This window comes from Lethenteron reissneri, unplaced genomic scaffold (genome assembly GCF_015708825.2).
Source record: "Lethenteron reissneri isolate LAM-NWPU_2019-01 unplaced genomic scaffold, ASM1570882v1 scaffold_1640, whole genome shotgun sequence".
NCBI classification, from domain to species: Eukaryota; Metazoa; Chordata; class Hyperoartia; order Petromyzontiformes; family Petromyzontidae; genus Lethenteron; species Lethenteron reissneri.
In genome coordinates this window covers 3,334,963-3,351,148 of record NW_026891378.1, presented here as the reverse complement: position 1 = coordinate 3,351,148, position 16,186 = coordinate 3,334,963, and the positions used below count along the sequence as shown (strand labels likewise).

The 16,186-nt window shown below is 47.1% G+C and overlaps 1 protein-coding gene and 1 long non-coding RNA gene across 2 annotated transcripts in view; one reads left to right on the top strand and one right to left on the bottom strand.

Moving 5' to 3' along the window:
- LOC133339144 (uncharacterized) overlaps positions 1 to 16,186 on the bottom strand; it is a 172,123-nt gene that overhangs the window by 105 nt on the left and 155,832 nt on the right. The window contains exon 2 of the long non-coding RNA XR_009754680.1: positions 9,578 to 9,727. This is a non-coding gene — a long non-coding RNA (uncharacterized LOC133339144). The remainder of the gene's footprint in view (positions 1 to 9,577; positions 9,728 to 16,186) is intronic.
- LOC133339111 (E3 ubiquitin/ISG15 ligase TRIM25-like) overlaps positions 1 to 16,186 on the top strand; it is a 160,192-nt gene that overhangs the window by 8,969 nt on the left and 135,037 nt on the right. The gene's annotated exons all lie outside the window — the stretch shown is intronic.

The window sequence follows — 16,186 nt, the reverse complement described above, 5'->3', positions numbered from 1 at the left end:
TGTATGTGTCGGAATTATGAAATTTTGATGAAAATAATAAAAATGAATAATTTTCCGAAAAATGCGCAAATCGCATTAATTATGATAGTGTGTGTATTAATACGCATGAATTATGATAATGCGTGTGATTATATGCATAAATTATGATAATCACGGAGATAATCGTAGTAATTTATGCGGAGGCTTGCGATTATGTTAATGTGTGCAGTTATGATAATTTGCTTAGTTTCGTTTATCCAGAGTTATCAATCAGGATAACACGATTATCATAGATTCATTTACCGATTATCCTAGTGTGTGTTATAATATTTTAGGTCTCCATTTTCATATCTCATCGCAGGATACAGCTCTTATGAATAAGATGGTTTTGCATGGACTTGGAAAGAACACTCAATATGCTTCTGTGATAACAATTTTATTCTAACAAGCACGCGACATTCTATCATGCAGGTCAAACATTCGTCAATAATTCATGGGCAAGATTATGCAATTAACTAATATGAACGACAAAAACTTATGCAGTTGTGAAATTATGCAATTATGCAATATGAATAACGAAACTCTTATGCATTTGACTAAAATGAATGAATAACCACTTATGCATTTGTGAAATTATGCAATTATGCAATATGAATAACGAAACTCTTATGCATTTGACTAAAATGAATGAATAAACACTTATGCATTTGCGAGACTATGTATTTAGCTAAATTGAATAACTAAAATTCTTATGCATTTGCGATATTATGCACTAACTAATATGAATAACCAAACTCTTATGCATTTGACTAAAATGAATGAATAAACACTTATGCATTTAACGAACTGAATGACTAAAAACACTTCTATCAATTGTAACCTCTACTTTTCCTACCAGGCATCATTAGTTCGCCCATGTATTGATCACAATCGGCGACTGGTCGAGTTTGAAAACAAGCATGACACACTTCATATGGCGGTAATAAAAAGCACTTATTGTATCCCAGAGGCGAAAGTATATGTCAATAGATTCATCGGCAAGTCTAAAATCCTTTTTAACGGAATGTTTGATACAATGGTGGGTGAGGGCGTGTGGGCGCGAGAGCGAATCTGGCTCTGTTTTAATTAACTCTTCGGCGATATTCTGGGACAAAGGAAACTGGTTTGACAAGATTTTCTCTGTGTTTTCTTGAGTCTGTATGTGGGGAGCGATACGACCTCTGTTGTTTGTGCGAGCGGCAGCTGAGACTTTCTCCGCTGTGAGGTGAGCGGCGGCGCTCGTTCAGAAGACTTTGACTCTTTTTCTCCACGGCGGGATGACGAGTCGGTTTGGGTTGATGCTGGTCGATCTGGGTGTCGCTCGTTGTCGCTCGGTGTCGCACGGTGGCGCACGGTGGCGCACGTTCAGCGCAAAGTGGTGCACGGTGGCGCACGGTGGCGCAAGGTGGCGCAAGTTGGCGCTCGTTCAGCGATCTCCGCCTTTCCTGCGGGTTGTTCGCTGGTCGTCACTCTGACGAGGAGCGATGCTTCGTTCGTGGCAGGGTGGACGTTGGCGTCTTTGTTGGCTTCACTCGCAGCTCTGCGACTCAGGGTAGCGATTCTTCTCAGGTGGTGCAGACCTCGGCTTGTAGCTACGCGTCGCTACTCCGCGACCCTCGTCATTCTGAATGACAGGAGCTTCTTCGTTGGCGGTGACGAGGAGAGATGGTTGTCGCCCTGGAGAACTCTGGTGGGGCCTTAGCCCGGAGACGAGATGAGATGTAGGCCGGAGCTCGTGAAGATCTGTGGTGGAGCCGAAGATGGGCTCGTAGCCCGGATGATATCTCTGTGATGGGGGCCAGAGCCCCTGACGAACTGTGATGGAGGCCAGAGCCCCTGTCGATCTGTGATGGAGGCCAGAGCCCCTGTCGATCTGTGATGGAGGCCAGAGCCCCTGTCGATCTGTGATGGAGGCCAGAGCCCCTGTCGATCTGTGATGGAGGCCAGAGCCCCTGTCGATCTCTGATGGAGGCCAGAGCCCCTGTCGATCTGTGATGGAGGCCAGAGCCCCTGTCGATCTGTGATGGAGGCCAGAGCCCCTGTCGATCTGTGATGGAGGCCAGAGCCCCTGTCGATCTCTGTGTTGTATGGATTTTCCTTCGGTTTATATCGGAAAATTCCACTCGGCTTCCCGAGTTGTTCAAAAGCTGTGTCATAAAACCTTCCTGTGGGGGTGGACCATCTGCGTCCGTGTGTGTGTCCGTCCGTGTGTTTCGCGTGCGTGTTTGTCCGTGTGTTTCGCGTGCGTGTTTGTCCGTGTTGTGGGGAGACAAAGGCGGTTGTTTCCACGGTGGGAGCACCCGGCGCATGCGCTTATTTATTCGAAGACGTGTTAATTTCCTTTGAGCCATTGCCCCCTTTATGGGTGTCATTTCCTAGCTTTGTGCCTGCGTGTGGAGATCCTCTCGGAAAGACAAAGGCGGCCGTGTTGCTCGCTTCCCATGGGTTGTTGTGTTTGGTTAATTTTGAGAGCCTTCTCCGCCCTTGATTCCTCTTCTACTTTAATTCCGTACTTATTATTTGACTTCTTGTGATTATTTAATCTGATATCCCGGCTAGGAATTTTGTTTTGGAGCGAAATCGATGCCATAATTATTCTTTGATGCTTCGGCCCGGCCGTGTAGATATTCTTTAAAGGTAAATAATGTCAGTATTTATTAACAATGATGGGTCGCGATTCTGGTTCAGATTGTCGTCTGGTTTTCAATTGGAGTGAGGATGGATACTGTTTGCTTAATCTTTATGGTTAAGTTGGTAACTTGTGTATTTAACATGGTTCAAAGACCCATCTGTGCTTTTTGTCGTCGATGCTGTTTCTTTGTTAAGAATATAATTATCTCTTCCTCCGTGTCTCCTGGTTCTGCAACCCCCCGCCTGCAATTCCCCCCCTCCCTTGTTCCTCTTGTGTGAATTTAGGGGAGTTTATTTTTTTATTACCTTATTGCCCCCCCTTTCATGTCCTCTCTCCTTTGAAATGAGGTATGCGCGCATCTGTGGAAGTGTGGGGGCCTCTGTGGAAGTGTGGGGGCGTGTTCGTTCCCACGTGGCCGCGTCTATTAAAAAAAAAAACGATATTATCTATGTTGGCAGAATAATTCTTAAAAAAAAAATAATATTAAAAAAAAAATAAAAAGGGGGTACATACACAACAGTCCGCCCTTTTGAAAATTATCAGGGGTCGATTTGGCCACTGGCGAATTTTCAAACAAAGTAATGCCCCCTTTTTATGTCATGCATCCCATCAGCCGCCCTTACTCTCGGCGGTTATTTCTTACGACGCGCGTGCACGTATTACAATCTTAACCTGGTTACATCTGAAATAAGCAAAGAAAATAACAACATGTTAACATTGATATTGCGTTACATCGGTTCTCATACATCATAACTCCGGCGAATATTCATTTTTGTTTTTGTTAAATCCTGGTTACATTTGAATTAAGCAAAGAAAATAACACACGTTAACATCGATATTGCGTTACATCGGTTCTCATACATCATAACTCTGACGAACATTCATTTTTGTTTTTGTTAAATCCTGGGAAACGCTAGGTAGCGGTTTCGAACGCATTTATGCGTTACCTTCCTCATGTTGCCTGGTTTACCACTTATCACTTTGATAATTTGATCACGGTTTTCGGGTTCGTTTTTGTAGTTTCCTCTCTCACTCTCTCGCGTCGTGGGAGTGTGTGGTGAAAAATTGTGCTGCACGTAACCAGAATTCGCGCACACGACCCACTTTGACACTTGGTTCGTGGCATTCGCTCTCTCTGCGATTACATGCACATTTGCCGAGTCAGTGTGTCGATTTAATTCTGTCCTTCGTAATGTTGCCCTCTTTGTTTTTACGAGTGTGTTGGATTTCAACACCATTCCCGATACGTCATGGACATTCGTCTCCATTTTAGCACTCCGATCCACATAATTTTTGGTTTCCCTTGGATATTTTCCATTCAAAGGCTCACGCCTGCGCTCCTCAGGGCGTGTCTCTGTGTTCTCTCTTTGTCTCTGCTGTCTGCTATCCACCGTCCGATCACTCTTCCATTCAGCCCTGTCACTTGCAGCCTGCTCAGGGTTTAACACCTCGGCGGGTGGGGCGCGTGTTGGCCGCTCGCTCGCACTCACTGTGGATGGTTCATCACGTATTTGGACCGCATTCTGTGTTATTCCTCTATTCCCTCCTGGTATAGCCGGTGGAGGAATTGGTCGGAATTGGATCGATTGTGTTTGACCTCCCATCCTGCGATTCTCCTGAATGTTCGCATCCATACCTCCGCGGTCTGTGTAACACCTTCCCGCTAGGTGGTTATCTTGCCATCTCTGTGCGTAATTTGAACCTTGCGTGTGTCGTGGGATGGGGTGTTGATATGGTTCTGCTCTGAACCTCTCCCTCCTGCGATTCTCGTACATTTTTAGCCCAGTATTTCTCCCATTTGGGTGCCAAATTTTTCCTGGATTGTTACCTCGCCATCTTTGTGGGTAATTTTGATCTTGTGTGTGTCGTGGCATGGGGTGTTGGTATGGTTCTATTCTGAACCTCCCCCTCCTGCGATTCTCCTGAATGTTCGGCTTTGTGCCGCTCTCATTCTCGTGCCAACCTCTCTCTGGGTTATTTTGCCATGGGTGCGTGCGTTTCTGCTCTGTCCTGCATTGTGGGACTGCTCGGTGATTTTTATTCCTCTCTGAGAGGCTGGGTTCCTCATCCCTCTCCCTGTGTTCTGGATCCGAATTATGATTCTTAGCTCTGTACAACCATGCCATGTACGCCTTGCTCTCTATGCGGCGTAAGGATGCGGTTTCTGGATTCAAAACCATCCTCACCCTTTCTGTAATCTCTGGGCTCAAGGATTCAAAAAACATAATTTTGAACATTTTATCTCCTTCGTGGTATTGATTCACATCGCCTGCATAATACGCTCTTTTAAATTGGACGAGGTAGTCACGTGGATCTTGGTCCATGCCCTGGGTCATCGATTTTACAGCATAAAACCCCTCAGTGAGTGTCGAATATTCTCCAAACTTCCGAATCACTGCCAGGCTCAATTGTTTAAAATCATTTCTAACCTTGTGTGGTAGTGACTTTACCCATGGAATAGATTCTTTATGTAAGGTCCGTTTCAACAAACTCGCTTTTTCATCCCGTCTCCTCAGCCCTCTAATCATTGCCTCCTCTTCTACGGTTGCGATATGTGTGTGGATATCCATAGTCTTATTGTGGGGGTCAAAATCGGGAATTCTGACTAGAGCCTTGTCCATCAATTTAAGGGTTTTACTGGTGAATAGGTATTCCGAAAGTTGATTGCCGACAGCGTCATCATCAAACAAGTTATCATCAGGCAATCTGTCACTTTGGTCTGTGCTGTGTCGCTTGTGTTTAAGTGGTGTGCATTTTCTGTGTGCGCGCCCAGTGCCGTGTCGCTCGTGTTGCCATTTCCCTTCAGTTTTTGCCTCTGCCCTTAGTGTACCATGTCCTGGCGATTTTACTTTAACATTTTTCCTCCCTCTATCTGTGAAGTTGTCAGTCTCACATGTTTTTGTTTGCATATGTATCTCTCCATCCCTTCTCTCGAATTGTGAGGGTTTCCCTTTGTCAATGATTTTTTGTTCGATATCCATAATTTTTGTGCGATCAATCCCTGGACTCTGTCCACGTACCCAAGAGTGTGATTTAATGTCACTTCCATATTTATTCTGTGGATCCACGTCTGTGAGTTTCGCTGGTGTCGCGAGCACTGATTTCTCTCCCGTTTCCTTTCCAAATTTTCCCTCATTCCACAATCCCTGTCTGTATGCCTGTGTGAGAAGGAATGAGTCCTGTCCTGCCTTCTCTGCAGTTTTTGCATCGTGTTCGCCTTCGTTACCTTTTATCCAGTCAATTAGTTTCCCCCGAGGTGTGTTCGTGTTATCGATACAGCTCCCTTCCCATATGTCTCTCTGACTGTACTGCTTTGTAACAGATTGGTCGGTACGTTTAAATACGAGCTCCCGGTATCCCGTAACCCATTCAAAAATTATTCTTAATCCCAGCATCTCAAGGTGTGGCGGGAGTTACTTTGACATTCCCTTTCAGAGTGCATATAAAACAATTATCTCACAGAGTGTAGTCAATTCGACTCGAGCTATCTGTTATTTTCCGATTCAGAGTGCGTACCTCTAACACCATTTATCAGAGGATGCAATTGGTTTGATACGATATTATCTTAATTCCACTGTCTCTGTTTTAACCTGCTATTCTGGGTTTTAACCTTAGAGGGCGTTTTTTTTTGTTTTCCGCCCGTTCACAATTACCATGCAATGTTCGATCCCGATATTCTGGTTAACACGAAGTGGTTCATTCCATCATCCATGCAAAACACTGTCTGTGAGAGATCCCGGACGAGCCACCCATTTTGTTGTATGTGTCGGAATTATGAAATTTTGATGAAAATAATAAAAATGAATAATTTTCCGAAAAATGCGCAAATCGCATTAATTATGATAGTGTGTGTATTAATACGCATGAATTATGATAATGCGTGTGATTATATGCATAAATTATGATAATCACGGAGATAATCGTAGTAATTTATGCGGAGGCTTGCGATTATGTTAATGTGTGCAGTTATGATAATTTGCTTAGTTTCGTTTATCCAGAGTTATCAATCAGGATAACACGATTATCATAGATTCATTTACCGATTATCCTAGTGTGTGTTATAATATTTTAGGTCTCCATTTTCATATCTCATCGCAGGATACAGCTCTTATGAATAAGATGGTTTTGCATGGACTTGGAAAGAACACTCAATATGCTTCTGTGATAACAATTTTATTCTAACAAGCACGCGACATTCTATCATGCAGGTCAAACATTCGTCAATAATTCATGGGCAAGATTATGCAATTAACTAATATGAACGACAAAAACTTATGCAGTTGTGAAATTATGCAATTATGCAATATGAATAACGAAACTCTTATGCATTTGACTAAAATGAATGAATAACCACTTATGCATTTGTGAAATTATGCAATTATGCAATATGAATAACGAAACTCTTATGCATTTGACTAAAATGAATGAATAAACACTTATGCATTTGCGAGACTATGTATTTAGCTAAATTGAATAACTAAAATTCTTATGCATTTGCGATATTATGCACTAACTAATATGAATAACCAAACTCTTATGCATTTGACTAAAATGAATGAATAAACACTTATGCATTTAACGAACTGAATGACTAAAAACACTTCTATCAATTGTAACCTCTACTTTTCCTACCAGGCATCATTAGTTCGCCCATGTATTGATCACAATCGGCGACTGGTCGAGTTTGAAAACAAGCATGACACACTTCATATGGCGGTAATAAAAAGCACTTATTGTATCCCAGAGGCGAAAGTATATGTCAATAGATTCATCGGCAAGTCTAAAATCCTTTTTAACGGAATGTTTGATACAATGGTGGGTGAGGGCGTGTGGGCGCGAGAGCGAATCTGGCTCTGTTTTAATTAACTCTTCGGCGATATTCTGGGACAAAGGAAACTGGTTTGACAAGATTTTCTCTGTGTTTTCTTGAGTCTGTATGTGGGGAGCGATACGACCTCTGTTGTTTGTGCGAGCGGCAGCTGAGACTTTCTCCGCTGTGAGGTGAGCGGCGGCGCTCGTTCAGAAGACTTTGACTCTTTTTCTCCACGGCGGGATGACGAGTCGGTTTGGGTTGATGCTGGTCGATCTGGGTGTCGCTCGTTGTCGCTCGGTGTCGCACGGTGGCGCACGGTGGCGCACGTTCAGCGCAAAGTGGTGCACGGTGGCGCACGGTGGCGCAAGGTGGCGCAAGTTGGCGCTCGTTCAGCGATCTCCGCCTTTCCTGCGGGTTGTTCGCTGGTCGTCACTCTGACGAGGAGCGATGCTTCGTTCGTGGCAGGGTGGACGTTGGCGTCTTTGTTGGCTTCACTCGCAGCTCTGCGACTCAGGGTAGCGATTCTTCTCAGGTGGTGCAGACCTCGGCTTGTAGCTACGCGTCGCTACTCCGCGACCCTCGTCATTCTGAATGACAGGAGCTTCTTCGTTGGCGGTGACGAGGAGAGATGGTTGTCGCCCTGGAGAACTCTGGTGGGGCCTTAGCCCGGAGACGAGATGAGATGTAGGCCGGAGCTCGTGAAGATCTGTGGTGGAGCCGAAGATGGGCTCGTAGCCCGGATGATATCTCTGTGATGGGGGCCAGAGCCCCTGACGAACTGTGATGGAGGCCAGAGCCCCTGTCGATCTGTGATGGAGGCCAGAGCCCCTGTCGATCTGTGATGGAGGCCAGAGCCCCTGTCGATCTGTGATGGAGGCCAGAGCCCCTGTCGATCTGTGATGGAGGCCAGAGCCCCTGTCGATCTCTGATGGAGGCCAGAGCCCCTGTCGATCTGTGATGGAGGCCAGAGCCCCTGTCGATCTGTGATGGAGGCCAGAGCCCCTGTCGATCTGTGATGGAGGCCAGAGCCCCTGTCGATCTCTGTGTTGTATGGATTTTCCTTCGGTTTATATCGGAAAATTCCACTCGGCTTCCCGAGTTGTTCAAAAGCTGTGTCATAAAACCTTCCTGTGGGGGTGGACCATCTGCGTCCGTGTGTGTGTCCGTCCGTGTGTTTCGCGTGCGTGTTTGTCCGTGTGTTTCGCGTGCGTGTTTGTCCGTGTTGTGGGGAGACAAAGGCGGTTGTTTCCACGGTGGGAGCACCCGGCGCATGCGCTTATTTATTCGAAGACGTGTTAATTTCCTTTGAGCCATTGCCCCCTTTATGGGTGTCATTTCCTAGCTTTGTGCCTGCGTGTGGAGATCCTCTCGGAAAGACAAAGGCGGCCGTGTTGCTCGCTTCCCATGGGTTGTTGTGTTTGGTTAATTTTGAGAGCCTTCTCCGCCCTTGATTCCTCTTCTACTTTAATTCCGTACTTATTATTTGACTTCTTGTGATTATTTAATCTGATATCCCGGCTAGGAATTTTGTTTTGGAGCGAAATCGATGCCATAATTATTCTTTGATGCTTCGGCCCGGCCGTGTAGATATTCTTTAAAGGTAAATAATGTCAGTATTTATTAACAATGATGGGTCGCGATTCTGGTTCAGATTGTCGTCTGGTTTTCAATTGGAGTGAGGATGGATACTGTTTGCTTAATCTTTATGGTTAAGTTGGTAACTTGTGTATTTAACATGGTTCAAAGACCCATCTGTGCTTTTTGTCGTCGATGCTGTTTCTTTGTTAAGAATATAATTATCTCTTCCTCCGTGTCTCCTGGTTCTGCAACCCCCCGCCTGCAATTCCCCCCCTCCCTTGTTCCTCTTGTGTGAATTTAGGGGAGTTTATTTTTTTATTACCTTATTGCCCACCCTTTCATGTCCTCTCTCCTTTGAAATGAGGTATGCGCGCATCTGTGGAAGTGTGGGGGCCTCTGTGGAAGTGTGGGGGCGTGTTCGTTCCCACGTGGCCGCGTCTATTAAAAAAAAAACGATATTATCTATGTTGGCAGAATAATTCTTAAAAAAAAAATAATATTAAAAAAAAAATAAAAAGGGGGTACATACACAACACCTCCTCATCCCTGCGATTCACCATCAGCACCATCGTCACCATCACCAACATCATCATCACCCCATCATCATCACTATCAACAACAACAACCGCCATTCGCCACTAAGTGGCGGTGACGTCAGCACGACGCTTGTGCCAGGCCATGTGCACCTTGAGGCTACCACGTGAAGTGTCGAACGCCCGCTGGCAGGAGGTCACGGGGCAGACCCAGCAGGTGCCACGGGTCGACTGACTGAGATGACCGAGATGACTGGCTGATGCACCACCTGTGCCCCCTACTGTACCAACTTGCTGCGCTTTAGCCACCCGGCGCTCCGCTTGTTGTTGTGAGCGTCACTCCTCCGCCCTCCGTTGTTGTTGGAGGGCGACTGCCTCCAACTGCCCAGTAGCGTCCTTCACGAGCCTCCTCCACAGAGGCCGATCTTGACACCGCTGGTTCCAGTCATCGGCAAGTCCACTCAGCTCCACGTCCTTCTGTACCACATCACTCCATATCTTCTCTAGCCCGTGCCGCGCCCATGTAGCCCCCTCGATCCGGCCGAACAAAAGCTGTTTAGGCATGCTGTGGCTGGGCAGGCGGTCTACATGGCCCAGCCAACGCAGCCTTGCCTGCCGTATGAGCTCAACGATGGGGCCTTATCCAGATCTTTCAAGGATTTGTGTGCTCCTCACACAATCCAGCCTGGTTAAACCCAGGATGGATCGTAGGCAGGCCAGCCTAAATATTTACAATTGGCGAAGATGCCCCATTAGGGGGGTCCACGTTTCGCAAGCGTAGAGAAGGAAGGGAATGAATGTGCGCCTTTTGGCGTCATCTGGTTGAACACCATATGAGACTAGGCTCCAAAGAAAGCTATCTCTGGTGTGGACCAATCAGTTTCAAAGACAATGCATAAATTATCAGAGTATTGTTTTTTGTTTGCATTTGACTGCAAGTATTGTGGTTAACGTAAGCATGATTCCTTGCAAAAGGCATCAGTTTTGTAGCCAGAAAAAAGGGGAAAACCCCTATTAGTTTATTTTGGTACTGGCAAAGGAGGTCCCGTGACACTGTTACATTGTTTTTGTAGCTTTATTTTGGTGATTTCGAAAAGGTTCTGGTTTAGCCATATTTGTTTGTTGTAGTACAGAGTTAGACTGATAATCGAAATTGTGTTATGGTTCTTATTGTTTGACTTGAATCCCACTGGGATGTTTACACACAGCGTTGATATACGGTGCTTTATCTCGAAGACTTTGCAGTTTTTTCCTGGATTTTTCTGTTGCACGTAATCACTTTCAAATGTTTCTTGTTCATGTTTTTGTTTGTTGCGATTGCACCCGATTCAAGAGCCGAATGGCTCACAGGACTATTCCTAATCAATGAACTGAACTGAAGTTAGCTCCCACACAGCGTTACGCAACCAATGAAAAGATAATGCCGCTTGACTGATTCGGAGTGAGACCTCTGCTGTTAAACCGGAGCCGGTCATGAGCACACTGCCCAGGTATAGGAAACTCTACACTCTCTCCACAACTGCCCCATCACCAATTGGGAGTTGTGGGGGTGGAGTGTCCGATGGTACAAAATACCCAGGCAGGTGCTTAGTTTTGGTGGGGCTGATGGTAAGGCCCCAACTCCCGGTGGCAAGTTCCAGGTTCAGCATCAGCGCTTCCAACTCCTCCTCTGAGTGAGCAGCATTCACCAGATCATTGGCATACGTAACATGGTTGAGTAATAGGGAGTCATCCCTTGACCGCACCCGGGCATCGATCAGCCTCCCATTATATCTGGACCAGATGGAAATTCCTCCGGTACAGCTATTGAAGGCTTCACGAACTACGTGGTCAAAATAGATGTTAAATAATGTGGGAGCAAGAGGACATCTCTGTCGCATTCCAAGGTGTACAGGAAATGGCTCTGAATCCCGGCCACGTAGTTTTCCTGGGCCCGCTCACCATCATGAAGGTCCTTAATGATCATGAGTAGATGGTCAGGGACTCCGAAAGCATGAAGAACAACCGAGAGCCCAGGCCTACTGATGGTATCATAGGCCTTGACCAGATCAATAAAGCAGAGTTGTAGGTCTTGTTGGAATTCCCTACACCTCTGCTGTAGCAAACGTACAGAAAATATGACATGTGCAGGACCGCCCTTTCCTGAAACGGCATTGGGGCTCCACAAGCCTCTCCTGCCTAGAAAGCCGCGTGCCTAGCAAGGCGATTTTGAATAATCCTTGCCAGGACCTTTCCCGGCACACTAAGTAGTGAGATGCCCCTGTAGTTGTTACAGTCTGTGCGTTCCCCCTTTCCTAAAGAGGGGGACCACCAGGGTATCCTTCCAATCCTGCGGAACCCGTCCAGTGTTCCAGACTATTGTTATGTCATGTAGGGCAGTCTATGCACAAACGCCACCCTCAGCATTTCGGTTGGGAGATCATCTCTGCCTGGTGCCTTTCCTGGTCTCAGACTCTGGATCGCCTTCAGTACTTCCTCAACAGATGGCACCTCAGCAGGCCAGTCGAGCACCACCGCCAGCCTGACACCGTCGTCGTCGTCGGAGGAGAGGAAGCGATCTGGCGCCTGCTGTCTCCTTTCTACCATAGGGAGGTGTCAGATGCTGCCTCCTTGTGCTCCACTGCCCCTTCCCTGCTCCCCACCGGGTGTCCAAGCTGGAAGCGTGGCCAGTTTCTGGGTAGCGCTCTCGTTCCCTGCTGCCTGGAGTTCAAGATCGAAGATGCCTGGGGTCTTCCTCCATTCACCCTCTAGTCTTTGGTGGTGATTGACACTTTGTTTTCTGCATGTGTTTCTAAATTTCAATCACCCGCTTTCCCTATGCAGGTGTATTTTCTTAAGCCACTTATTTGTACCATGTGACATAATACATTACATTACTATACTCTACACTACACTATACAATACACAATACACTACACTACTATAGGCTACTATACACTACACTGTTATACACTACACAATACACTGCTATACACTACGCAATACATTACTGTAGTGACTTGGTACGTCACTACCGTGTGGGCCTACACACACACGCGTGGCGTCACTACCTCGCGCGGGTCCACACTCACACACACATGACGTCACTACGTCTGAATGCGGGAATGACGTCACGGCCGGATCAGGGGGTCTGGAGGCCGTGGGTCAGTACAGCAGGGATTTTGTGAGGCCGTGGCACTCTGCATGAACCCGGCTGGACACGTGACCGGATCAAGGTGGGGGCGATGGGCCCTGGGGGCACCCTGGGGGCCACGTGGTCAGAAGAAGAGCCTTCTCAAGAGTTCCCGAAGGTGGGCGTGGCCGGGGTGTTGCCCGGACAGAGACCGAAACATAGACCGACAGAGACCCATTGAGACCCATACTTAAAACCACAGAGAGATATATTCAGAGATCCATACATAGACCGCCAGAAACCCATACATAGACCCACAGAGTCCCATACTCGGGGACCCATGCAGACCCACAGAGACGCATACTCGGAGACCCTAACACAAAGCCCCATACAGAGACCCACAGAGTCTCATAGTAACCCACAGAGGCCCATACAGACCCACACTGTGATTGTGATTGGTGGTTCATGGTTGTAATTTGTAAGTGCTAATTGTAGGGAGCGTTTGCTTGCGCTGTGTCGCGGCTCACGACCAACATCAGTGGCGAGTGAAATCAGAACCGGGTCCTGTGCCTCCCCTAGGTCGACTCGGACTCAAAATCAGAACCTGGTGCGGTGTGTAAACATCAGCGCTGGGGAGACAAAGGCTGCCGGGCGTGGTGCTGGCCACCCACCCCCTCGTGCCCCACAGTGGCGGCCTTCACAGGCGCTGCTGCTGCTCGCTACTAACAGCTCTTGCTCCTCCAGCCTGGGTGGGCTACACGGGGAGCTTTGTCACATTGTAGAGACATACAAAGCTCCCCCGTGTAGCCTCCAATAGACTCTAGGGGCAAGTGCTGTTCGCGGGTTGTAGCACCTGTGGCACACGAGAGAGTGGGTGGCCAGCACCACGCCCAGCCGCCTTTGTCTCTCCAGTGGCGATGTTCACTACACACCACCGCACCAGGTACTCATTTGAGGCTGAGTCGACCGAGGTGAGGCTCAGGACCAGTTCAGATAATCGTCATCAGTGTTGGCCTTGAGCTAGGATCGAACTCAGTTCGCCGAGTTCTTAGTGCAGCGTGGTAACCACTACACTACCGCTCCCCATTCCGTGTACACACACGCATGGACACACACGTGTACACACACACTGTTCTGCCTCACGGGGTGTGCGCATACAGGCATTTCCTGTTTTGATGCTGAGTTTGGTCACGTGACCAGGAAGTTCCGATTTGACAGTCTTTCAGCCACGAGGCTGGATGCAGCCATTCAAGATGGCGGCACAAATCGCGTCCCAGTGAAGACAGCTGTAATTGTCCATTGTAGGACTTTAAGAAGCATTTTCTGTAAGTTCGTTTATGTTCTTATAATACTGGGAAAGCTGTTATAATGTTAGAATGACCGTTATAATGCTGTGAATGCCTTTATAATTATGTTAAATTGTTATGATAAATACGAGACCTAGTTAACAACGAAGCCTGCAACTTTACTTATTGTGAATGTTACTTGTAATTTAATAAGTCGAGTCAAACTTGTACCCAAGTAACTATATTGCGATCTTGAGAGCAAGGATGACAAAATGTCTCATCCACAGTTAAGTGTTATATGTAGTGCGGTACATTTGGGGTGCAGTGTGAGGAATACACGATGTGCCTTTATGTAACACAGTAGCTTATGCTCTTGTATAGCTATTCACTGGTAATGTAGGTGCCTGGTCCATCCAGGATCTATTGTTGAGAAACATGTTATCTATGACAATGTTATGATGCTGTGGTGTTCATTCATTGTGTTGGTGTTTCCGGGTATTAACAGATGCTGTATCTGTGCTGTTTTCTTACCAGTTTTAACTCGTTCAATTCAATAAATGACGTTTGGAGTCGGACGTTCACCCTGGCTCTGAGCGTTTATTGGATGCGAGGTTAACTACTCAGCTAGCGGTGCAACGTGGCGCACAGCGAGGCGGAGACACACATACACGTGTGCACACACACAGACACGTGTACACACACACAGACATGTGTAAACCACTACCATTGACACCCCCTCTGGCCCTGCTCCCGTGCTTCCGCTGTGCTCCACATCACCAGCAACGCGTGCAGGGAAGCCGTCTCCAGTCCTGACCCACGGTGATCCGAGGCATCAACATCCCCGTGGAACGACATCAAAAAATAACATCAACAACTACAGCAACAACAACTACAGCAGCAGTGGTGGCAGAACCGACAATGGGTCTCTGTGTGAGTGTATAGGTCTCTAAGTTTATGGGTCTCTATGTGAGACTATGGGTCTCAGTGTGAGTCTGGGTTGGTGTGTGTGTATGGGTCTCTGTGTGAGTCTATGGGTCCCTGTTAATGAGTGTGTCTCTGAGTGAGTCTATGGGTCTGTGTGAGTGAGTCTGTGTCTTTGTGTGGTGAGTCTGGGTCTGAGTGAATCTATAAAAGTGCTAATGCAGAACTCTTTCAAGTTCACAGTGCAGAAAGCTTGTCACATTTTTGTTGATAGACAGAACGAGCACTACAAGAGGATTTGTATTGAATCAGACAGCGAGTACTGGTCTGGTCACCCACAATCTCACGTCAAATTCGTCCGAGTCGCTGTACGTGTATTGCTTTCTGTAGACCCACTTTAAATAAACAGTAATACTCAAGACAATAACACGTGCTGTGTGATTTTTTTTACCTTAAATTTTTAAATGAACATTTTTATATTCTAATCAAACACGAGCAGCCCACACGGCCTTTGTACCTGACTGTCCGCCCCTCCCTCTCTCCCTCCAGCCATCCAGCCAGCAAAATGTATTTTCCTAATGTAGTTTGCTAGTATGATGATCTGAGTATGACACGATATCGTGATGACACATCCCACTCATTTGTGTGCAATGCACACCCTGGGGTGAATGGTGGATTATGACGGGGTGGGGGGGAGGTGTCAGCGACACGCAGAAACCCAGCTCAACGCTGTGGGGTGAGGTGGTGATGTCATCCCGCAGATGCGCGCCGTGACGTCCCCACTTGCTCGCCAAGAAGCCAGGCAGGGAGCCATGAATCCAGTCAGCAAAACGTCGTGAGCCTTGGTTTAAGCAATGCCTGGACTTGCTGATGATGAGACACTGAATGTCGAAACTGGTTCCTGCCTATGAACATCTGGGCTGTTCGCCAGAATTGCACCTCCGATTAGCACGGTTGGCTACGTACGTTGCGATATAAGTTGCTTCACGACGAGACTTACTGCTGCTGATGAGACACTGAATGTCAAAACCTGCCCAGAGTGTTGCTCGCGTTGAACTAAATGCCGCTTCAATTAGGCACTCCCAGAAGGCCGTGCCTGCGACTGATGGGATGAGTAAAACGTTACGTGGTCTGTGTTAGGTCTTTAATGTTTTATGTAGAGATAAGGGATTTGCCAGGGGGGGGGGGGGGGGATGATGATAGTGTAGTGGTTTAACGCACGGCAAGGGGGGTAAACACGTGCGGGCTGGGAACATTGGGGTCGTATCGTGATCGTGACATTCTGGTGTTGCT